We start from the raw sequence: 24,485 nt of genomic DNA on the forward strand, positions 1-24,485 counted from the left end.
CCTGACATATTTTGTCCTCTGTGCCTTTTTCAGACTCACAAGTCTCTGCTGGCACTACCTGCCCTGCCCGTGCCCAACAAGACCTGGTTCCAATGACATCTAGACCTAAACAAGGGATTGCCCCTCTTTTTTGCTCCCCAAGGAGAACATGCCTCATATCCAAGACATGCCTGGCTCTAGCCATTTAATGCCAAGGGCAGTGCTTCTAGAGGCACAAGGGAGGTGCATGAGGAAGAGCACTCACTCTGGGCTAGAGGGACAGGGCAGAAAATGGCCCAGAGAATCCCATAAGGAACCCAGCATGAGGCACAAAAGTGAAATGGCAGCAGAGCATGGGCCAGTCTTGCTGAATCTGTGATCTGCATCCCTTAAATATCAGAGACATAATCTACCAGATTATGCAGACAGCGGTGGTGTTGGGGAGGGGTTGGGGTGCAGGGTTGGCCTGGCGTAGATGAAGTGCCAGTGACATTCCCAGATCCCAACCCCAAAGGCACTGGGTCATTCCAATAGAGAGTGCAGGGCAAGGTGGGGAGAATGGCACACACCGATCCTGGACACAAAGAAGACGAGAGGTCGAGAGGGAAAGGGAGGGCCCAACCATGGCATTCAGGCCTGCAGAGGGATGCTTCTGGTGAAGATTGCACTTCTGCCTCATCAGATGGTAAGAATTATGCTTCTGACCAGAGAAGGAGAGAATGGTTCCTGCTACTGCATCCCTGTCATCCACTGACCCTAAATCTCCAACGCGAAGCCAGAGGAAGACTATTGTGGCTGAGAGGAAAACCAGATGCTATAGGCTGTACAGCCCGTTCTACTGCTGATTGTTCCCCTGGAGACGGTTCCATAAGACTCATGGCCACAAAAGTTCTGTATCCATACTTGACAGGAAATCCCTCTATGCCCTATGTGAGGGCTGGCAGGAGGCACTGGCACAGAGTGGACATCTTCTCAGGGATGTCCACGGGTCAGCTGATCCTCACCTGCCAAAGCCAGACACCTCTCCTCGCTCTTCAATCCTTGATTTACTCCAAAAAATTTACTGAGTGCCTAAGGGTACATCCACTGCTATTCTGGGTGATCAGCTCGGACACCTCATGAGACGTTCATGATCTTCCTCAGGGTATCTCTGAGCCATCAACCCTCACTAGATTGAGGAGACCAACAAACAAACAAAACAAATGAAATGCAAAATGAGTAAATCACAGACTAGTCTTGCTTTGCACTGTAGAGCAACCCACATAGAATAGTACCTCCAGCTAATACCCTGCCCAGCAATCCTAATAACCATAGGAAAAGTTGTTATTTTTCAATGGCTATTACAGAGTTATGTCACAACATTAAAAAACTGTTATAAACATACCATACATGTAAATAAATAAAGTAGTAAAATCACTAGTTAGCACCCTGTGATTTTAAATATTTGAGAATTAAACACTGACATGCGCCTTTGCAAACTATTTCAAGAGTAGTTTAAACATGGCTTGAGGGTCTTCTGCTCATACAATTTTCCACACAGAGTGAGAGTCTTTTCCATGCCCTGGTGAACTGTCACATTGCTTACTAGTTTTGGATAAGCTTCCAAGGTCCCATCCTTCCTGCTGCCTACGTGGGCACCTGTATCTGGGAGAGATCCTTTAGTGTGAAGCTCTTTGGCCTCATGGCTTTCCCTGGGACCTCTCCATCCTTTTTTTGGTCACAACCATGTTGCTCATTTACACTTGTCTGATAGCTGGCCATTGTGAACCTGAAGCTGGATTCTGAGTCAAGATGATGAGTAAAAGTAATTCCTCATGTTCGGCAGAATTTAAGAAATTACAGAAGCATTCCACTTTCCAAGTCTCATTACTTCTCTCTCCAGACAAGAGACCTTGGAAGGGGCCATCAATTGACTTCCTTCTCCATGTTCAGTATCTGAGGCCTGAATCAGTCGCCTGCACTCGTATCTCTGAGTGGGTCATGGGACGGTGACACAAGAACAAGGCACTGGTTCCTGATGTAAGGCTCCCATGTCCATCACCTGGGCCAGCCTGATGGGAGTGTGCCTAGAGAAGTCACCGGAGAATGGGAACATGCCACTCTATGTGTGGCAGCGGTGGACATGATCAGGGTCATGGGCAAACATCAGGAGTGTACATTTAGGTGACAATCACTCACCGCAATCCAGGTTCTAAGCAGGTCTGTGCTCAGTCTTGGTCTATAGACCCAGCCAGTTCTTCCAGTCAGATGGGGGAGGGGAAAACATGTTGGAAGAAATAACGACAGAAAACTTCCCTGATACAGGCCAGAAAATAACTATGCAAGTCCAAGAACCACACAGAGTCACAAATAAGATGAACCCAAAAAGACCAACACCAAGCCACATCATAATTAAACATCAATGCAAAAGTAAGAATCATAAAGGTTGACAGACAGAGACAGAAAGTTACCTACAAGGCATCTCCCATTAGAATATCAACAGATTTCTCAACAGAAACACACCAGGCCTGAAGGGAATGGAATGAAATATACAAAGTGATGTAAAACAAGGGGCTGAATCCATACCCAGCAAGGCTATAATTCAAAATTGAAGAACTAATAAGGAAATTTACAGACAAAAAAGGGCTATGAGTGTTTATTACCACCAAGTCAGCAATGCAAGAAATGCTAGAGGGATGGAAGTAAAAAGAAGAAACAGAAAGGCAAGGAGAAGCACACACATGAAGAATAAATATGACAAACAAGTACTTACAATAATAACATTAAAGGTAAATGGATTCAGTGCTCCAATCAAGACATGAGGCAGCTGAATGGATAAGGAAACAAAACCCATATTTTGCAGTCTGCAAGAGACTCACCTCAGAGCAAAGGATTCACACAGATAGTGAAAGAGGGAAAAATAAATTTTCAACAAATGGAAATGAGAAAAAAGCTGGGGTGGCAATGCTTATATCTGAACAAAATAGAACTCTAATGAAGGTCATAGCAAGGGATAAGGAAGGCCACTACACAATACTAAAAGGAGCAAATCAACAAGAGGATATAACTATGGTAAACATATATGCACCCAGTACAGGAGTGCCCAAATACAAAAAACAACTTCTGGAAGGTATCAAGGGATAGATAGATAGCAATAGTATCAATGTAGGGTACTTCAATACCTCACTGACACCACTGGATAAATCCTCTAAACAAAAAACCTCCAAACAAACAGCAATCCTAAATGACTCTCCAGTTCAGATGGACTTGACATCTCCAGAACATTTCATCCGAAAGCTACCAAATATACATTCTTCTCCAGTGCACACGGGACATTTTCAAAGATAGGCCACATATTAGGACACAGGCAAAGTCTCTTCAAATTCAGGAGGATAGAAAACGTAATAAGCATCTTCTCAGGTCACAATGGCATAAAACTAGAAATCAAGTGCAATAAAAACAATGAAAAAAATCAAACACTTGGAGGCTAAATAGCATGCTATTAAACTATGGTTGGGTTACCAAAGAGATCAGAGAAGAAATGAAAAGCATCCTGGAAACAAATGACAATGAAAACACACAATCCTAAAATCTATGGGACACAATGAAAGCAGTCCTGCAAGGGAAGGTCACAACTATACAGGCCTACCTTAGAAAACAGGAAAAGAATGGTAATAAATTAAGTAATCTTCAACTTAAATAATTAGAAAGAGTGCAACAATAAAAGCCCATATTACCAAAAAAGAAAGAGATAATAAAGATCAGAGCAGAAATAAAAGCCATAGAGACCAAAAAAATAATACAAAAGATCATGAAAGCAAGAGCTGGTTCTTTGAAAAAAAGAAAAAAAAATTGATGAACCTCTAGGGAGGCTCACCAAGAAACTAAGAAAGGGGACCCAAATAAACAAAATCAGAAATGGAAGAGTTGAAGTAACAAATAACCCGGCAGATATACAAAGGATTGTAAAAACTATAAGAACTCTACTCCAACAAATGGAAAACCTGGACAAAATGGACACATTTCTAGACAAATACAAGCTTCCAATACTCAATCAGAAAGAAGCAAAAACCTGAACAGGCCGATAACTACTGATAAAATTGAAACAGTAATCAAAAAGCTTCCGAAAACAAAATCCCTGGACCAGATGACTTCACAAGGGAGTTTTTCCAAACATTCAAAGAAGAACTAAAACCAATCTTTTTCACACTATTTCAAATAATTCAAGAGGACGGCATACTTCCAAGCTCTTTTCATGAAGCCAGCATTACCATAATCCCAAAACCAGAAAAAGACACCACAAAGAAAGTGATTTACAGGCCAATATTCCAGATGAACATTGATGCTGCAATCCTCACCTAAATTCTACAACCCGGATACAACATTACATTAGAAAGATCATACACCATGACCAAGTGGATTTATTACAGGGATTCAAGGATGGTACAATATCCACAAATCAATGCACATGAAACATCACATAAACAAATTGAGAGAGAAAAACCACACAATCATATCATCTGGTGCAGAAAAAGCATTTGACCAAGTGCAACAGCCTTTTCTGATAAAAACACTCAGCAAAGTAGGAATAGAAGGATCATCCTTCCACATAATAAAAGCCTTATATGACAAACCTACAGCCAACATCATACTCAATGGGCAAAAACTAAAACCATTTCCCTCTAGAACAGGAACAAGAGAGGGACACCCACTTTCACCACTCCTGTTCAACACAGTACTGGAAGTCCTAGTCACAGTGATCACACAAGAAAAGTAAATAAATGGTTCCCAAATTGGAAAAGAAGAAGTAAATTGTCATTATTTGAAGATGACATGATACTGTACATAGAAAACCACAAACAGTCCTTCAAAAATTTAGTAAACTTAATAAATGAATTCGGCAATTTAGCAGACTACAAAATTAACGCCAAGAAATATATGGCATTTTTATACACCAATAGTGAACTTACAGAAAAGGAGATTAAAAAAAGAATCCCATTCATCATCCCACCAGAAAAAATAAGATAACTGGGAATAAACTTAGCTAAGGAGGTAAAAGACCTCCAATCAGAACACTAGAAGATGTTGAAAAAAGAGATAGAGGAAGACATAAACAGATGGAAGAACATACCTTGTTCATGGATTGGTAGAAACAACATCATTAAAATGGCTATACTACCCAAAGCAATCTATACATTCAATGCACTCCGCATTAAAATACCAACAGCATATTTCACAGACCTAGAATGAACTCTCCAAAAATCCATCTGGAATAAAAAAAAAAGATCACGAATAGTGGCAGCAATCTTGAGTAAGAAGAACAAAGTAGGAGGGATCTCAATACCAGATATCAAGCTGTATTACAAAGCTACTGTGTACAAAACTGCTTGACACTGGCACAAGAATAGACATATAGGCCAATGGAATTGAATAGAGAACCCAGAAACCAATTCAAACAACCAAGCTCAATTAATATTTGACAAAGGAAGCAAAAACATACAATGGGGATAAGACAGTCTCTTCAATAAATGGTGCTGGGAAATTTGGTCAGACAAATGCAAAAATGAAACTAGGCCACAAACTGACACCATGCATATAAATAAGCTCAAAATGGATAAATAACTTGAACATAAAGCTGGAAACCATAAAAATAATAGAGGTATCCATAGGCAGCAGAGTCTCAGATATATACGGAAGCAATCTCTTCACAGACACAGCTCCTGGGGCAATAGAAAATAAACTTAAAATAAACAAATGGGAAGACATCAAAATAAAAAGCTTCTTCAGAGCAAAAGAAACCATCAACAAGGCAACAACAAAGCCCATTGCATGGGAGAACATATTTGCCAATGTTCTCTCTGATAAGGGTTTCATCTCCAACATTTATAGGGAACACATACTACTTAACAAAAGGAAGATAAACAACCCAATCACAAAAATGGGCAATGGACCTAAATAGATACTTTTCCAGAGAGGACAAAAGGAAGGCCAAGGGACACATGAAAACATGCTCAGAGTCACTAATCATCTGACAGATACAAATCAAAAGGACAATGAGATACCACCTAACAGCTGTCAGAATGGCTATCATCAACAAAGGGCAAGTGCTGGTGAGGATGGGGAGAAAAAGGAACCCTCCTTCACTGGTGGTGGGAATGCAGACTGGTGCAGCCACTATGGAGAAGAGTATGGAGTTTCCTCAAAAAACTAAAAACGGAACTCCCATTTGACGCACTGATCCCACTTCTAGGAATATATCCCAGGAACCTAGAATTACCAATCTGAAAGGATGCATGCACCTCTATGTTCACTGCAGCACAATTTACAATAGCTAAGATTTGGAAACAGCCTAAGTGCTGGTCAGCAGATGAGTGGGTTAAAAAGCTCTGGTATATCTACATAGTGGAATAGTATGCTACATCAGAGCAAAAGCTGGCCCAGTATAAAACAAAAAGGAGCGGTTGGGAGCTTCAGTCACCCGCCAGCCTGAACACAACCCTCAGCCCCTCACCCAGACTGGCCAGGAACCCCAGTGGGGACCCCCACCCTGAAGGGTGTGTGACCAGCTGCAAACAGCCATCATCCCTTCACCCAGGCTGGCCAGGCACCCCAGTGGGGATCCCCACCCTGATCCAGGACAGCCTTCAGGGAAAACCAGCCGGCCCCCACCCGGGCACCAGGCCGCTATCCTATATAGCAAAAGGGTAATATGCCTCCCAGCACTGGGATCAGCGTGACAGGGCAGAGCGCCCAAACCCCCTGATCACCCAGCAGCTCTTTGTGTGACAGGGGGCGTGGCCACAACCTCCCTATCTGCCCTGCTCTGTTCATGACAGTGGAAGGCGCCCCAACCCCCTGATCAACCCTGCTCTGTGCCTGATAGGGGGGAGCTCCCCAACCCCCTGATCGCCCTGCGGCTCTGTGTGTGACAGGGTGCGGCGCCCCAACCCCCTGATTGGCCCTGCTCTGTGTGTGACAGGGTATGGAGCCCCATATGGAGCCCCTCTGTGTGGGGTGCAGCACTCCAACCCCCCTTCTCTGTGTGTGATGGGGTAGAGCCATAACTTCCTATTGACTCTGCCATGAGTGTGACAGGATGTGGTGCCCCAACCCCCTAATCCGCCCTGCTCTGTGTGTGACAGGGGGCGGTGCCCCAACTCCCCTATCTGCCCTACTCTGTGAGTGACAGCGGGGAGCTCCTCAAACCCCTGATTGGCCCTGTTCTGTGCATGACAGGGGGGAGCTTTCCAAACCCCTGATGGGCCCTGCTCTGTGCGTGACATGGGGTGACTCCGCAACCTCCCCATCGACGCTGCCTTGAGTGTGACAGGGGGCGGTGCCCCAACCCCCCAATCGGCCATACGCTGAGCATGACTGAGGGTGGTATCGCAACCTCGCAATCCACCCTGCTCTGTGCATGACAGGGTGCGGCGCCCCAACTCCCCAATCAGCCTTGCTCTGAGCCCGACCAGGGGCTGCACCTAGCTAGGGATTGGGCCTGCCCTCTGCCACCCGGGAGCAGGCCTAAGCCTGAAGGTCATTATCTCCCAAGGGGTCCCAGACAGTGAGAGGTCACAAGCCAGGCTGAGGGACCAGCCACCCCCCCCCCAGTGCACAAATTTTTGTGCACTGGGCCTCTAGTTCAAGTATAAGGGGCTTTCAAAGTTGCGGAGGGAGGTATGAGAGGAAATCAGGGGGAGATGTGACTTCAGTAGAGTCACAAGATGCAATATTCCTGGCTTTTAATGATGAAGGAAGCGGTCACCAGTCACAGAATATGGGTGGTCTCCAGAAGCTGGAAAGAAAGTCTCCCCAAGAGCCTCCAGAAGAGAATGCAGCCTCCTGATACCTGGATTGCAGCCTGGTGAGCCCCACACCAGACTTCTGTGCTAATAACTGTAACACATTTGCATTGTTTCAGGCCACTAAATTTGTGATAATTTTTTACGGCAGCAGTAGATAACTAACACACATGTCAAAGCTTAAAAAAACCTTGCAGGCATGAGGAAAAAATATTTAAAGAAGTGTCAGCAAAAAGGTAAAAGAAAGTGAGGATAGAGGGAGTTCATTTACTATGGCACATGGATTGTAACACTTTGTCAGAAAGGTTGGTCTGAGCACAATGCTGCATCAAGGTGGAGCTACTTACAGCAATATGGAGAAAGAGTATGGAAAAGAACAGCGTTGTGTTTTTTTTCCAGCCTGATTCCCTAACACTGAGACCAGGATATAATAAGTGCTCAATGTTTGCAGAATGCAGCTGCAAGGAGGGGACTGTAATTTAGACAGTATAAGATGACCCTGAGATTAGGGCAGAGGTAATGCTGGCATGAAAGGCAGGGTGGGATTGACTAGCTCAGTTGAGGACCTTTGAGGGCATGGAGGAAAGGGGTGGTCTCAGGCCTGAGAGCTGAAGTCTGTGTTTGAACAATTATCACCACCTTTTTGAGAACCGGCTGAAGTTGTTAAGGTCCTTACATAAAGCAATCCTCATTACAAGGGACAGGGCCTGTTGCCTAAAGGTAGGGGAGCCCTGACTGGCTCCTGTGGGGAAGATAGCATCTGTCTCGAGTAGCTAGGGTGACTTTGTTAGGGGCAGAAATAGAACATTCAAGACTAGCTATCCTATATAATAAAAGGTTAATATGCAAATCAACGAAAAGGTGGAACAACAAGTTGCTATGACATGCACTGACCCCAGGGAGCAAATGCTCAATGCAGGAGCTGCTCTCTGGGGGTCAGTGCACTCCCACAGAGGGAGCACTGCTTGGCCAGAAGCCGGGCTCATGGCTGGCAAGTGCAGTGGCAGTGGCGGGAGCCTCTCCTGACTCCATGGCAGTGCTAAGGATGTCTGACTGATGGTTTAGGTCCACTCCCCAAGGGCTCCCGGACTGTGAGCGGGTGCAGGCCAGGCTGAGGGACCCCTCACCCCTGAGTGCCCAAATTTCGTGCACCAGACCTCTAGTTAATTATAAAAAACATTAGTCATGTTCTGCTCACTGTGATTGTTTTGTCCTGATTAAAGAAGGCACATTCTAACCTGGCTGGGAGTTGCAAGCAGGACCTAGGACCTCCCTTGGAAAGACGGCCCATCCTCCACATCCAGTGATGCCTTCCCCAGGATATAAGTGACACATTTTCCCATGGAACTCTGAATTAGTACCTTTCCCTCTAACTTTCTTCAAATTAAGAGAATCTATGGAGTTCCCTATACTGAACAGTTTTAATGAAAGAAAATAAGACTTTCTAAGAGCATCAAATACATGTTTTTTTTTTATTTATAAACATATATACTCCTCTCCCTCTCTCTCTCTCTCTCTCTCTCTCTCTCTCTCTCTCTCACTATCTCTCTCTCTCTCTCTCTCTCTCTCTCTCTCTCTCTCTCTCTCTCTCTCTTTCTCTTTAAAATATATTCTTACTGATTCAGAGAGGAAGGGAGAGGGAGGGAGATAAAAACATCAATGATGAGAGAGAATCGTTGGTCGGCTGCCTCCTACACACCCCGTACTAGGGATCAGGCCAAAACCTAGACATGTGGCCTGACCTGGAAACAAACTGTGACTTCCTGGTTCATAGGTTGATGTTAACCCACTGAGTCACACTGGCCGGGCTCAATTCTTATTTATAAATTCATTCCAAGGACATATACAGCTTGAAAAGCTTTGAAAGCAGTTTAAAAAAAACAACAACTAGCTTTTAAGTAGCAAGAAAACAGTTATAGAAGAAAGTTTAAATTAAAAGAAAAAATAATTGTTTTACTTTATTCAAGAGTGGGAACATCCTCCATGAAAATGTGTACCTTGACTGAGGATGGCTGGGTGGCCTTATCACACCTTAGGAAATCAAATGCTTTTTACAATGACAAGAAAGAGAGTTTCATCTAATTTCTCTCCCAGGGTAGATGTCTGTCAACAGAAGGTGGACATGAATAAAAGGAGGGGCTTGCACAATCAATCCAGAAAATCAGCAATCTATGAGTAATCCAGAACCCAGTATTTATCTCCTCTGCCACACACCCTCCCTCCCAGCCAGTGAGCAAGACAATTACTCTCAAGTCAAGCTAAGTGACCCCCCACTCACAGTGGCCCAATGCTGACATACAAAGCATACAAATAATTCTCACTCTGGCATAAAAGTGACAACTTTCTTGGAAGAAAAGCAGATACTGTAAATTTCTCAAAGTCTTCCTGAAACATTTTCTAAAGTAATTTTTACTTCTTTAGAAAAAATGCATACCTGGCAAACCATCTGTAATAAAAGGCCCATTCTATAAAACCTTACCTGGTCCTACTCATATCTGCAATCATAATCATATTTACAGACAAATATATCTATACTAAGAAAAGAGCAATATGCTAATTAGACTGGGAGACCTTCCAGGAGACCTTCCAGATGTTCTTCTGGACAAAGCCATGGTGGTGGGGCTAAGGTAGAGGCGGTTAGAGGCCAAGAGGGGAGGGCAGTTGTGGGTGATCAGGCTGGTGGGGGGCGGGGCTGTTGGGGTAAGCAGATCAGCAGGGGGGCCAGTTGGGGGCAAGCAGGCCATCAGTGGGGGTCAGTTGGAGGTGATCAGGATAGCGGGGGTGGGGGGCAGTTTGGAGTGAGCAGGCCAGCAGGGGGACGTTGGGGATGAGCAGGCCAGTGGGGAGGGAAGGGAGGGACAAGCAGGCCAGCAGGGGTGGAAGTTTGTGGTGATCAGGCTCGTGGGGGGTTGGGGGGGCATGTGGGTGCAAGCAGGCCAGCAGCGGGGGGGGGGTGTCAGCTGGGGTCGAGCAGGCCGGCAGGCAGTGTGGTTAGAGGCAATGAGGCAGGCAGGCAGGCAGGTGAGCGGTTAGGAGCCAGCAGTCCCAGATTGCGAGAGGGATGTGTGACTGCTGTAAACTGGCAGTAGGACATCCTTCGAGGGGTCCCAAATTGGAGAGGGTGCAGGCCAGGCTGAGGAACACACTGTCCCCCGTGCATGAATTTCATGCACCGGGCCACTAGTAAAAATATAAACAAACAGAAAAAAACAAAGATAACATGCTAAAGACCACAAATTTATTATATGGCAAAAGTCAAGATTCAAAAATATCTCCCCTACTAGCAGAATTAGGTGGGGAATTAACAAAGTAGAATTTAATAGGATGCAAAATAAAGTCTCGTACTAGGGCTTAAAAAAAAAAAAACCTGCACAACAGGATAACCTAGTTTAAGACCAGTGCATCTACAAAAACACATTTTCGTTTATTGCAAGCTCAACAAGAGGCAGCAGTCTGAAACAGTGGTCCCAAAAAGCTAATGCAATTAGCTTTAATGCAATTCTAAGTTGCATTAACAGAAGATAATGTCCTCTTCACAAATAATATCATCCTGGGGACCATACTCAGTTCTGGGAATCACATTTTAAAAGAATCAATAACTGAACTGTGTGATGGGAGAAGGGTGGGATCTAGCCTAGGGAATATTCTGCACTAAAGCTAGTGAAGGAACTGGGGATGTTTAAACTGTTTTATTTTGTTTTTCATCTCATCTGTAAAGAGGATATGCTGCATAATGGAAAAGGGAGTGGACTAGGAATGGCAAATGGGTTTCCTTTCCTGAGCCAGTTCTAATCAACTGGTAGTGACTCCCAGGACCTGGTGCTGAGAAAGATTCTGAGAGTAGAAAGGAGGGAGTGAGGGCAGAGAGAGAGAGACATCAACTGGTTGCCTCCCACATTATCCCAATCTGGGGATTAGGGGAGTAGAGGAGCAAACTGCAACCAAAGTAGGTACCTCTGACTGGGAATTGAACCCAGGACCCTTGGGTATGCTGCAATTCTCTAACCACTGAACAACACCCGCAAGGCTTCAGTGCATCTTAGTTCTTATACCATTCTCTGGCTATGTTTTTATTACCATGTTAACATAAGAAACATTCAAACCTGTAAAGAATTTTGTGTTTATTTGAGCAAACTGTCGACAAGTGCCTGGAAGCAGTACCTCAATGGATTGGGAAAGTGCTCTGGAGAGTGGCGGGTTTTCTTCTATTTTTATACATTACAACCAAAGGAGGAGACATAGGTAGGTTACAAGAAATTCATTGGTGATAGATTAGAGAGGCGAGAGAAACCAAAGGGGGCTTGGGGGTGAGGGAGAGAACCTGTGGGACTGGATAAAAAATAAAATGATAGACACATACTTAGAAGGGTGTAGGATAGCCAACAGTCAACAATTAACATGAGAACAATGAAGGAATTAGTGGTAACTGTCCGGGAGCCCAAGCACATTAGGTTGTGCCACAAGGGGCCCAGAAAAAGGGAAGTTACAAGTTACCCAGATATTTCAAGGTTATCCTAGCTAATAAAAGACAAAAGGGTAATTAACCGTACCTCCGCTATGCTTCCCATTGGCTAATCAGGGCGATATGCAAATTAACTGCCAACAAAGATGGCGGTTAATTTGCATACATAGGCACAATGATGGGAGGCGAAAGGGGAAGGACAGAGGAAGCTGCCTGACACTGACAGTGATCGGAAACCCAGGCAGCAGGCAAGAGCCGGGTGGCAGGGCAAAGGTGGAGAACCTGGGCCGCCTTTGCCCTGCATGAACTATGCAGCTGGGAGAGGGGTTTGCGGCCGCTGGGAGCAGGGCGGGAACTTCCCGGGGTTTGCATCAGGCAGCAGGGAGAGGGGCGAGAACTATGCAGCCAGGACAGGGGCACCAGGTAGCTGGGAGCAGGGCGGGAACTTCCCTGGGTTTGCAGCAGGCAGCTGGGAGCGGGGCGGGAACTTCTGCCGCATTGTCATGGCAATGTGCTAGAAGTTCCCGCCTCGTAGCTGCTTGCTCATTCACTTACTCGCTCATTCATTCACTCATTCACTCACCCATTATTCACTCACTCACTCACTCACTCAGCAAACCCTCTCAGGTCCCTGGCACCAGGCCAGGCACTGAAGTTGAAGCAGGATAAGACAGAGCAATGTCCTCAAGATGTTAGTAATTCAGTAGGGCGAAGCAGGCACATGAACAAGGCAGTTGTACGCACAGATGCAGTGTACTGGGTTCAGTGAGAGCAGTAACTAATGCCGACTTTGTTCTCTTAATACAATGGGGCCTCGGGAGCCAGGCCGCCCCAAGCCTGTAGGCCTGTGCCTAGGCCAGGAGTGGCTGGGGTCCAGGAACATGACAGAAGGCGCAGGTCGGGCTGAGGGGTCTGACCCCACCCCTCACCCTCACCCCCGAGTGCACAAATTTTTGTGCACCGGGCTACTAGTCTATCTATATAAAAGACTAATATGCTAAGTGTCCTGCTGTCAGGGTAATACGTTATGTCGCAATGCCCAGCTTCCTCTCCCTAGCGACTAGCCTCCTAGAAGTTTCTTCAGCCCAGGAACACAAGTTGCTTTATAGCCAGGTAGAAACATTCACAGTTAACCAAATGTCTGTGAAGTATTTTCCTGTGCCTCATCTCATTTGATCCTCACACAAGTCGTGGAGTAGGTAGATCGGAGACTTGGTAGAATCCTATTTTCTTTTCATTAAACAGAAAATGAAGATTTAGAAAGTTTAGAAACTCGACCCAACTGAAAAGAATTGAGAAATGGTGGGCCCCCACCCCCCCCTTCCCCCGCTCAAAAAGAAATAAAGAAAAGAAATGGTGGACCTTAAAAATGACTTCAGGTTTTTTCACTGCACAAAATATAGTCAAACACTGCTGCAAATTAAATATTTTACCCTTTGTTCTCCCTGCGTGATCTACAATAATGATGTGCTTCTTCGTGTTGATATTTACTTCTGTGTTGCTGACAATTACCTGAAAAGAAGTTGGAGTGCTTCACTGGGCTGAAAAAAGTTTAGCTAAATCAGAAAGCAGCTCTAATTAACAAGTTTGTTTTATATCTATAAAAGGCTAAGTTGACTCGCACATGGGTGATACATATAAAGCTCTCATTGGCAGCAATCACATGCATTTCAATCTGTCATTGTCGATCATGAATTTGGTTGACACTTCTATTATTGAGAAAGGGTGAACAGGGATATTAAAATATTTCCTCTAATTAATTTCCTTTCAATGTGCACAAATTCATGCACTAGGCCTCTAGTGTTATTATAGATGCAAAAAGACAGATAGGCTCAGTGAAGATACTGTCCTAGAATGTAACTACCCACTATTACTGCTTTTGGTTAAAGTTTAATTTCAGATTGTCCTTTGTGGTTACTTCAGGTCTTTGAGTTTGCAAGACCATCATACAGGCCTTCCCTGAGCTTGTCAGGTTACCATGTGGCCCCTTTCACCCACAGCATCTTGGTAAGCCAGCTTACCTTTATCTTCCTCGGTATGCACAAGAGTGGGTACTTGCCATGGCCTGTGTTGCTCGGTGGTTAGAGCATCAACCTGAGCAGCAGAGTCACCTATTGGATTCCTGGCCAAGGGCACATACCTGGGTTGCAAGTCCAAGCCCACAGTGGAGTGGAATGGGGTGCTGCAGGAGGCAACCTATAGATGTCTCTTTCACATTGGTGTTTTTCTGACTCCCCCCCCCTCTGCTACCCCCCCTTCCTTCCAGTCTCTAAAATCAATGGAAAATATGTCCTTACTCCTTGGGAGAGGTACAAAGAAAACCAAAAACCAAAAAACGATAAAAAGGTAGATACTTAAAGTTTAGCTCACTGATTTTCAACCAGTGACTTTTGCCTCTCCAAGAACATCAGGCAATGTCTGAGACATTCAGTAAGGTCAGAACTGGTAAGAGGCGCTGCATTTAGTGGGCAGAGAGGCCAGGGATGCTGCTAATCACCCGGCGGTGCACAAGACGGAGCCCCCTAGAAAGGGTTTTCGGGTCCCAAAAGGCAACAGTGCCGCGGTTACTGAGTGACTTAATGAAAGGCAAAATAAGCAAAGCCCGAGCTGGGGGAGCTCGCTGGGTGCAATGCCTGGGCTGTGATGGGACCAGCTGGCCAGGGGATAGCCAGGTTGGGTCCAGCGCCCTAGGCCGCAACAGGAGGAAGACACAGGGTTAACACCCAGATCCCGCAGGCCCCGGATGTGGTGCAGAGCACATGGCTTCTCCTCCAATCCCCGCTCTAGCCCAGGGGTCCTCGTGGGACTCGGAGGCCAAGCTCTCGCGAGAAGTGGGCGGAGCTTCCGGCGGTTGTTGGCATTGACTTGGCTGTAAAGCTCTGGGTTCCCGGATTCCCGGATTCCCGTGCTGGGCTGGCTGGGTCTCGGGGAGAGGGCGGGATCGGCTGTGAGGCCCCCACCCGCCGCGAGGTGCCTCCACTTCCAGGGCCGCGGGTTTCACAGCCTCGCTCCGTATCTCTACTCTCCAGCCGCTGGTGAGAGTCGCGCCCGGTACACAACCCGCTCACCGTGGCAAGCCGAGGGGAGGAAATGTGTTTATCCGCCATTTCCTAGTTCGAGTGGGCGGGAGAGCCTTGAGGTATACCCGTTCCTCTTGATTCCCGGCCCGCGGTTGGGCTCTGAGGACAGGTGAGGAAAAAGTACCGGGAGCACACGTGAGGAGATGTAGCATCTTGTTTGTTTCCGTTAAAGCACCAACCCGGTGCGCGGGTGAGGAGGCGAACCTTCTTGCTTGTTGTCGTGCAAGCGCCGTCCCCGCTGGGCTTTCGTGCTTTCCCGCTTTCCCGCAGGTCAGCCACTGTTCCGTCTTCAGAAATTCCCGTGCCCGCTGCCTGCCTGGTAACCGTTGGCATCTTCTCTTCCAGCTCACCGTGCCCCCCAAATATGACGTGTTGAGTCAAGACGAACTACGCACAAAGCTGTCCCAGACCTTCAAGCGCCGAGGTATCCTGGACTCCCTCAAGGTGTCGGCTTGAGGCATATCTGTTCTGTAACTTTTACAAGTGGAAGCGGTGACAGGGAGTCCGCATTTAAACCCACTGGGTCTTGGTTTTAAAAATAATATGATATGCAGGTGGTATTGGGGAGTGACGCTTTTATGTTTTGTAGAACTCGTTATCCTGGAAAGCATTCTCAAACGGTTGAGAGTTTGCCCGGTCTTCATATTCAAATAGATTTATTGACTGACATTCAGGTAGGAGCGAGTAGCTGTATAAAATGAAAACATTTTAGCAACAAGGCAAGTTTTGTGAAACTGGTTTGTAGGTTCTTGAATTAATACGTGGTTTTGTAATAGTCATGTTTGGATGAAGGATATTGAGACAATATAATAAGCATTGTGTGCTGCTTACAGTACAATAGTCTGGAGAATGACAGCTTTTTTCTTTAAAATATAATGAAAGCTCTGAAGGTTTCACTTGGGCAGCACATACGTATTAGTATGAATTAACAGCAAGGAGTAGGGTTACCTCAAGTGTGTTTTCATTACTATATACAGTTAGATGTGTATTTTACACTTATCAGGGGAAATACTGAGTTTTTCCTTCTCCCCCATTGTTTTCGTAACTTAAAAAACAAAACAGAACACTTTATACCTATCTGAAAAACCCATAAAAACATAGAGGAAGAGAGTCTTTTCTGATTCAGCTATTATTGGCACAGTGGTGTGTGTGTGTATTCTTAGTTCACTGTTGTATAGTGAGCATTTTCCTGTGACCCGAAAAGTTCCTTGAAACCCTCCATTTAAGTGTCCCATGATTGGATGTATGGGTAATTTATGTAGAAGTCCCTGGTGAATGTTTAATCTTGGCAGAGAATAATTTACTAATACACTTTACATGTAAAGTAACATCAGGAATAGAATTGGTTTAAATGTGTTTTCATTACTACATATATTTCAGAAGTATATCTGAAATATAAATGCTGAATAGGTTATAACCAGGTCTGTGCATCCTTCAGTTGCATTTCTCATTTTTGCCTAGGTTACGTGGCATTCTTACATTCTTGTATGACTTTGTCTATATAGAAAAGGCTAATATGCAAAGTGTTTCCTTGGAGGTTAGCCCGGGAGACCGGGAATTCGATTGCTCACTATGATGTGGGCTGACCATCGGGGGGTCGCACAGAAAATTGCAGGCAGCGAGCTGGTGTTGGCGGGGTACTGAGGGAGCAAGGAAAGGGGGAAGCAGGAACAGGGGAGGGGGGAACCGCGTGGTGGTGGTGCATGAGGGAGCAGGAAAGCAGGGAACCTGATCAGCCGTGATTGCCAGCCAGGCCTAGGGACCCTACCTATGCACTAATTTCTTGCATCAGGCCTTTAGTCCTGGAAAATAAAAGGCCATAAGCATTTTTTTAAAAATACATTTTATTGATTTTTTAAAGAGAGGAAGGAAGAAGGGTAGAGAGTCAGAAACATCGATAAGAGAGAAACATCGATAAGAGAGAAACATCGACCAGCTGCCTTCCGCACACCCCCTACCCAGGTACATGCCCTTGACCAGAATCGAACCTGGGACCTTTCAGTTCTCAGGCTGATGCTCTATCCACTGAGCCAAACCGGTTAGGGCCGTGGTCGCCAAACTGTGGCTCGCGAGCCACATGCGGCTCTTTGGCCCCTTGAGTGTGGCTCTTCCTAAGCCTTAGGAGTATCCTAATCTACACTAATAAAAGAGAACAATGGTAATTGGCATACGGCGATACCGTTTTTATTGGCTAATCAGGGCCATATGCAAATTAACTGTCAACAAGATGGCGGCTAACTTGCATATGTAGGCACAATGCAGGGAGGCGAAAGGGAAAGCAGGAAGAAGCCCCCTGCCACTGACAGTGATCGGAAACCCACGGGGGAACTAAGAGCTGAGGGGCAGCCCTTTGCCCTGCCTCCCAGCCATGATCGGAGAATCAGGCGCCTTTGCCGCCCTGGCCAGTGATAGCAGGAAGTAGGGGTGGAGCCAGCGATGGGAGCTGGGCATGGTCAAAGCTGGTAGTCCCGGGAGCTAGGGGTCCCTTGCTTGGGCCTAAAGCGAAGCCCATGATCGCGGCGCCCCCCGCTGCCACTGCAGGTCCCCGCTGCCCGGGACAGACACCTAGGCCAGAGGCATTAGGCCTGGGCAGGGGCGGAGCCTGCAACCGTGGGGTGCTGGGGTTCCCCTTCCGAGGCCTGACACCTCTGCCGGAGGCCTCAGGCCTGGTCAAGGGGCCGATCCGGTGATTTGTGATCGGAGGGTGATGAGGGTCAACTCCTCTGGCTGAGGTGTCAGGCCTGGGCGGGGGGTGGAGCAAGCGATCAGAGGGAGATGGGGGTCCCCTGTCCAGGCATGATTCCTGGGCCAGAGGCCTCAGGCCTGGGCAGGGGCCAGAGCCAGTGATCGGGGGGCAATAGGGGTCAACGCCTGAGGGCTCCCAGTATGTGAGAGGGAGCTGGCTGGGCTGAGGGACACTCTCCCCCCACACACACACACCCAGAGCACGAATTTCGTGCACCGGGCCCCTAGTTACGTTAATAACAATGTACCTACCTATATAGTTTAAGTTTAAAAAGTTTGGCTCTCAAAAGAAACTTCAATCGTTGTACTGTTGATATTTGGCTCTGTTGACTAATGAGTTTGCTGACCACTGGGTTAGGGCAAAGCACTTTTTTTTAAGGCTCTTTGGCAGAGCATGTGTATTCTTCTCAGTATAAATGTCTTTTGTACTATAGGATTTTTGATGTATAAGTACTGTTCTGAACTTGTAGTTATATACTCTTGTTCTTTTCAGGTGTAGGATAGAAGATAGAGGTATAGCAACTCTATTTGTTTCCTGCTTGTATAGTATTGATATGAATACGTTGCGTGGATATAGGCAACATAGTCTTGAGCTCTGCTCAGTTAATATGTTTCCAGATTATATGCAAAGTAGATTAGGACAATATTCAGTAGTTCAGTTAATTTAGAGGTTTTCTTAAAACTCAAAGGAAAACTAACACATTATAACCTTGAAGAAAATTACCCACTTTGAACCTAAGTTTTCATATTTGTAAAATGTGGGAAAATTACTGTATTTCACAGTGTCTTGAGATGTAAATAATATATATGGAAGTGCATTTTTAAAAATATATTTTTATTGATTTCAGAGAGGAAGGGAGAGGGAGAGAGAGATAGAAAAATGAATGATGAGAGAGAATCATTGATCAGCTGCCTCCTGCACACCCTCAACTGGAGGTGGAGTCCTGCAACCTGGACATGTGCCCTTGACCAGAATTGAAACCAGCACCCAATATTTCTTCCAATATTATTTTCATATTCTTCATCAATCCACAGAGAGTTGAGGAAGCAACAGAATTTTCTCTTACACATGCTATCTGAATCAAAGACTGCTGAAATGGACTCATGGGGAAGATAGTTAGAGTCTTCATGTGTTCTGACTAACCAGCAATTCACTTGGAAGCAGGTGAGAACAGCTTCTCTGGCCAGAATCCATGGGCTGCTTATCTCATAGAGTAAGACAAAGTGTGCAGCAGAGTAGTACTAACTTTTGGCCATGGATCTAAAACAACTCCCCCATCAGACCTGCCTTGAGTGTGACGGGGGGCGGTGCCCCAACCCCCCAATCAGCCCTACCCTGAGCGTGACTGAGGGTGGCATCACAACCTCCCAATCCACCCTGCTTTGTGCATGACAGGGGGCGGCACCCCAACTCCCAAATCAGCCCTGCTCTTAGCCGGACCAGGGACTGCACCTAGGGATTGGGCCTGCCCTCTGCCACCGGGGAGCAGGCCTAAATAAAACAATTCTAATAAAACGATTCTAATTTGTGTGGCAAATCTGTGTATTCCTAGTGCAGCAAACCTGAAAGTTTGTTCCCATTTGTTGTTTTTTTTTTCTTTTTTGTCATTGAGCTAGACACAACTGAGAAAGCAGGTCATTCACGAATTGATGCACCCTGTATTGAGTGGAAGTCCTCCACCATTTCAGTGGAAGGGAGTGCCCTCTTCTTTTTAAAACATATTTTTATTGATTTCAGAGAGGAAGGGAGAGGGAGAGAGAGAGAGAAATATCAATGATGAGAGAGAATCATTGATTGGCTGCTTCCCGCATGCCCCCCCACTGTGGATTGAGCCCACAACTTGGGCATGTGCCCTTGACTGGAATCGAACCCGGACCCGTCAGTCCCCAGGCCAACGCTCTATTCACTGAGCCAAGCCAGCCAGGGCAGGAGCGCCCTCTTAATAGGCAGGTATACCTGTGTCCCACATGAGAAACCAGAGTCTGCAGAAGTGGGTAATTTGCTTAATGTCACAGGATTTCAAGATGGCAACACAGGGCAGTAAATCTAGATCTCTAAAATGTGCTCTTTAGATAAGAGAAATAAAGAATACATTAATTTTTTTGAAACCTGTTTTAATCCTCAAGTATTAAAACATATGTTTACCACTTCTTAATTATTTTAACTATATTCCTACACCATTGCCTTTGAACATATTAGTTACATTTTATCTTAAAGGCAGATATAGCAAACTTTCCATATATTTTTTAAATTGACTTAATATTTTAGAGCAGCTTCATAGCAAAATTGAACAGAACGGAGAGTTTCTGTATGTCTCCTCCTCCTTCATGCACAGCCTTCCCCATGATCAACATTTTTACAGTCAATGAGCCTACATGGTGTCATCATTGTCACCTAAAATCCATAATTAACATTAGGGTGCACTCTTTATGTTGTCCCTATGTTTTAATTCTCTTTCTATTAGCTGTAGTTGTCCAAAAGTTTCTTATTCAGAAGTTTTAAGAAATCTTGAACAGTGTTAGTATTTGAAAAACTTGAAACTTAAATATGCTGTATTTAAGTTTGCCTGAGCAATAGTCAATTACATAGTTACTAGAGGCCGGATGCACAAAAATTTGTGCACTGGCGGGGGTGGGGGGTGCCCCTCAGCCCCACTTGTGTCCTCTCACAGTCTGGGACCCCTCGGGAGATTACGACCTGCTGGCTTAGGCCCACTCCCGGGTGGCAGAGGGCAGGCCCAATCCCTAGATGCCTTCACCGCAGCTCCTGGTCGGGCTCAGAGCAGGGCAGACAGGGGAGTTGGGGTGCCGCCCCCTGTCATGCACAGAGCAGGGCAGATCAGAAAGTTGTGATGCCACCTCCAGTCACGCTCAGGGTAGGGCCGATTGGGGGGTTGGGGCACTGCCCCCTGTCACGCTCAGAGCAGGGCCCATCAGGGGGGTTGGGGCTCCGTACCCTGTCAACACACAGAGCAGGGCCCATCAGGGGGTTAGGGAGCTCCCCCCTGTCATGCACAGAGCAGGGCCGATCGGGGGGTTGGGGAGCTCCCCCCATCATACACAGAGCAGGGCCGATCAGGGGGTTGTGATGCCACCCTAAGTAACGCTCAGGGTAGGGCCGATTGGGGGGTTGGGGTGCTGCCCCCTGTCACACTCAGGGCAGGGCTGATGGAGAGGTTGCGGCTCCACCCCGTCACACACAGAGCAGGGCCCATGTGGGGGTTGGGGCGCTGCCACTGTCACACTCAGGGCAGGGCCAATGGGGAGGTTATGGCTCTACCCTGTCACACACAGATTAGGGCCCTGCTCTGTGCGTGACAGTGGGCAGCGCCCAAACCCCCTGATTGTCCCGGCTCTGTGTGTGACGGGGTGGCGCCGCAACTTCCCCATCAGACCTGCCTTGAGTGTGACGGGGGGCGGTGCCCCAACCCCCCAATCGGCCCTGCTCTGAGCAGGACCAGGGACTGCACCTAGGGATTGGGCCTGCCCTCTGCCACCCGGGAGCAGGCCTAAGCCAGCAGGTTGTTATTTCCCGAGGGGTCCCAGACTGCGAGAGGGCACAGGCTGGGCTGAGGCATCCCCTCTTCCCCCCCTCCCCCGAGTGCAGAAATTTTTGTGCACCGGGCCTCTAGTACTAATATAAGGGTAATACTCTAATCAGACTGGATGTCTTCCAGACATCCTTCTGGACAAAGCCATGTTGGTGAGGGCCGAGGCAGAGGCAATTAGGGGCAATCAGGCAAGCAGGGGAGAGCAGTTGGGGCAATCAGGCAGGCAGGTGAGCGGATAGGAGCCAGCGGTTCCAGATTGGGAGATGGATATTGGACTGCCGGTTTAGACCCATTCCTGGCAGTTGGACATTCCCCGAGGGGTCCTGATTTGGAGAGGGTGCAGGCCAGGCTGAGGGATCCTCCCTCCCCACTCCCTTACCCCACTCTTTCCCCCTACCCCGTGCATGAATTTTGTGCACCGGGCCTCTAGTATTATATATTTAAATGAATTAATCGTGAAGAACATAGTTAATTAAGCACCTGTTGATTGAGATTTTGTTGTTTTATTGTTTGGGTTTTGCCATTAGAAGCGGTGTGCAGTGTACACTCTTTGTTTCCCTGTGAAAGTGTAGCTGTGTGAATTCCTAGAGGTGAAAAGACTAGGTTAAAGAACACATGTCTTTTTGAATACACAAACACTAACAAATTTCCCTCCTGAGTGATTGAACCTGCCGACTTCCCTGCTTTCTTGCCAGCACTTCACGTATGATCAGAGTTTTAATCTTAGCAGTCTTATTGGGAAAATAGGACCCCTTTGTTTTAGTATTAACTTGCATTTTCTTAGGATTTTGTTTATCGACATTAAATTGTCTTACTGATTTATTAGATCTCTTTAATATTATGAAAGTTAGTGTGCTTTCTCCTCATTATAGCAAATATTTTCTTCCAGTGTGTCATTTGTCTTTTGACTTTATTTCATGCCATATATAAGTTCTTAATTTTTATGTTATTAAATATTTCTCTTTATCACTTCTAGATTTTTGTATCATGCTTGGGAAGGACTTCCTTCAGAAATTATTCTTAAGAGATACATAACGTACAACAGGATAATGTCATAAATCCAAAATTTATAAAGTGACTGAGTAATGGTTGAATGAAAGTTGTGAGACAAAACTGTACATTGTGTTCTTTAGGTTTTCTCGTGGAGTTTTTAAAAGAAATGGCAGAATATCATCAGGCTAAAGAGACTTGTGACATGGACCCTCAGACAAGTGCAATTTTGCCTAGCAAAGACTCTCTTGGTAATTTCAGGCTTTTTTCCTGATTCCAGGTTTCTATTTTCTTTTTGAATGAAGAAAAAGATCTGCTTTCCTATGTTGTGTGTGTTCCTAAACTGTGTGCAGGTGGAGTGCTCATTTCCCATTGTGTCAGCACAGTCCTATCTTCAGTGCTGCCCCTCCCTCTGTGATCACCAGGTGGATGCAAAGGCCCATGTTCTTGTTTGTTGGGTCAACCCCTCAACTGGGAGGCTCTTCCCTGTGACTCATCTAACTTTATCGTATAGCCATTAACGTGAGAAGATCCTAGACTATTTGCATTGCGGAAAACTAGAGAAGTCAGTGGCCCGTCACTTCATGTTATAGTTGAGGAAACCAAGGTCACCAGATGAAGGAAAAGTGATACTGGAGTCCAAGTTTTCTGGTCCATGATCCAGATCCTTTTCCATGGGACAGCCTTTCTACATACAGTACCATCCTGCCTTTAGGCGTATGCTCAGAAGGGAAACAGGTGGCTAAAATGCTGTGATTAATCCTGGCTCCTCCTTACTCATTAAAAGCAATAACTTGTTAGACAATAAATTCAAATATCTTAATCTGATTCTGCCAGTCTTTTTTTCCTGTGCATACTTTTTAGTGGGCACTGGTGTTTACATGATTGAGATTGCACTCTCGTGTGGGTTTTGCACTCTGTTAATGTTTGATTCTAATCCACATTTGGTTTGAGGGCTTCGGGTCTGCTGCAGAGAGCACTGGAATGAGAGAAATAGCAGACCTGGCTTTTGTCCCAGTTATGCCATTGTGTAGTTGCTAAGCCCTCTGGGAGTCACCTACACTGTGTGGGCACCTGTGTCTCTGTAAAATGGAAGACTTAAAACTAATAATCTCTGATTCATTTTAAGATCAGTGTTTTGAACATGTGACTCAGCTTTCACCAAAGACCATAAAAGAACTCTTTGGCACTTGGAGACTGGAAAAAGATGCCATTGTTTTCTGACCTACCTTTTGCTTTCTTTTCCCCTGACTTTTATGATGGAAATTTTCCAGCATTCAAAAAAGTTGAAAGTTTTACAGTTCACCAGTAAGTTTGTATTATGTTTGCTTGATCACTTTCTGTTCATCCAGTAATCTATCTCAATTTTTTGAATTGGTTCAGAGTAAATTGCAGATGCCCCCTGTCCGTATCCCTGTACTCTTTGCTTTTGAACAGACTTCTTGCTCACCTACCCTGAGTCCTCTGCCCTGTTTGTGTTTTTTTAATAGCTGAGAAGCTTCAACATATTGATGATCAGTTTTCAGGTGCTTACCCTCAGCATCCAACATTAGGAACTTTAGAAATAAAGTTAAATGAATATAAGAGAGAACTAGAACAGCAGCTTCAGGCAGAAATGCATGAAAGTGTAAGTTTATCTTGTTGCTGTTAACAAAAGTGGTATTTTTGCTTATCTTTTCATTCTTAATCTTAGGTATATAGGAAAATATCTAGAATCTTTAATAAACTAGAGGCCCAGTGCATGTGTAGGTTCCCTAGTAGCTACCTGCTGGTGGGGCCTCCCTTTCCCTGGCCACCTGCTGCCAGGTGGGGCTGGTCTCAGGGGACAGGCTGCAGGTGGTTGGCCAGCCCCGCCCCTGCTTGAACTCCCGGTGAAGGGGACAATTTGCATATATGG

At 45.9% G+C, this 24,485-nt stretch overlaps 1 pseudogene across 1 annotated transcript in view; it reads left to right on the top strand.

Annotated features, from left to right (window-relative positions):
- Nucleotides 1–24,485, top strand: part of LOC308512413 (centriole and centriolar satellite protein OFD1-like) — a 96,332-nt pseudogene that overhangs the window by 16,761 nt on the left and 55,086 nt on the right. Inside the window, exons 2-3 of the transcript in view lie at nt 22,732–22,839; nt 24,079–24,215. The product of the transcript in view is annotated as a centriole and centriolar satellite protein OFD1-like (transcript). The remainder of the gene's footprint in view (nt 1–22,731; nt 22,840–24,078; nt 24,216–24,485) is intronic.

Source organism: Myotis nattereri (assembly GCF_964212035.1).
Source record: "Myotis nattereri genome assembly, chromosome: Y".
Taxonomy (NCBI): Eukaryota; Metazoa; Chordata; class Mammalia; order Chiroptera; family Vespertilionidae; genus Myotis; species Myotis nattereri.